This window comes from Hyperolius riggenbachi, chromosome 9 (genome assembly GCF_040937935.1).
Source record: "Hyperolius riggenbachi isolate aHypRig1 chromosome 9, aHypRig1.pri, whole genome shotgun sequence".
Classification (NCBI taxonomy): domain Eukaryota; kingdom Metazoa; phylum Chordata; class Amphibia; order Anura; family Hyperoliidae; genus Hyperolius; species Hyperolius riggenbachi.
In genome coordinates, this window is record NC_090654.1 from 40,744,635 (window position 1) to 40,745,898 (window position 1,264).

Consider the following 1,264-nt stretch of genomic DNA (forward strand, 5'->3'; position numbering starts at 1 on the left):
AACCCCTCCCTGCATTCTCTTCTGTAACCGTGTATACCAGATCCATTCAGCTTCTCCATAACGCTGTGAATTACAGCTCTGCAGCTTGCTGTGATGGTCTGTGCTTCCTGTCCCTGCACTGTGCTTGTATACCTCAGCCTTGCATCCTGTCACTGCACTGTGCTTGTATACCCCAGCCTTGCATCCTGTCGCTGCACTGTGCTTGTATACCCCAGCCTTGCACCCTGACCCTGCACTGTGCTTGTATACCCCAGCCTTGCATCCTGTCCCTGCACTGTGCTTGTATACCACAGCCTTGCATCCTGTCACTGCACTGTGCCTGTATACCCCCAGCCTTGCATCCTGTCGCTGCACTGTGCTTGTATACCACAGCCTTGCATCCTGTCCCTGCACTGTGCTTGTATACCTCAGCCTTGCATCCTGTCACTGCACTGTGCTTGTATACCCCAGCCTTGCATCCTGTCACTGCACTGTGCTTGTATACCCCAGCCTTGCATCCTGTCCCTGCACTGTGCTTGTATACCACAGCCTTGCATCCTGTCACTGCACTGTGCTTGTATACCCCCAGCCTTGTTCCCTGACCCTGCACTATGCTTGTATACCCCAGCCTTGTTCCCTGACCCTGCACTATGCTTGTATACCCCAGCCTTGTTCCTGACCCTGCAGTATGCTTGTATACCCCAGCCTTGTTCCCTGACCCTGCACTATGCTTGTATACCCCAGCCTTGTTCCCTGACCCTGCACTATGCTTGTATACCTCAGCCTTGCATCTTGTCACTGCACTGTGCATGTATACCCCAGCCTTGTTCCCTGACCCTGCACTATGCTTGTATACCTCAGCCTTGCATCCTGTCCCTGCACTGTGCTTGTATACCTCAGCCTTGCATCCTGTCCCTGCACTATGCTTGTATACCACAGCCTTGCATCCTGTCCCTGCACTGTGCTTGTATACCTCAGCCTTGCATCCTGTCCCTGCACTGTGCTTGTATACCTCAGCCTTGCATCCTGTCCCTGCACTGTGCTTGTATACCTCAGCCTTGCATCCTGTCCCTGCACTGTGCTTGTATACCTCAGCCTTGCATCCTGTCCCTGCACTATGCTTGTATACCCCAGCCTTGCATCCTGTCCCTGCACTATGCTTGTATACCACAGCCTTGCATCCTGTCCCTGCACTGTGCTTGTATACCACAGCCTTGCATCCTGTCCCTGCACTGTGCTTGTATACCTCAGCCTTGCATCCTGTCCCTGCACTGTGCTTGTATAC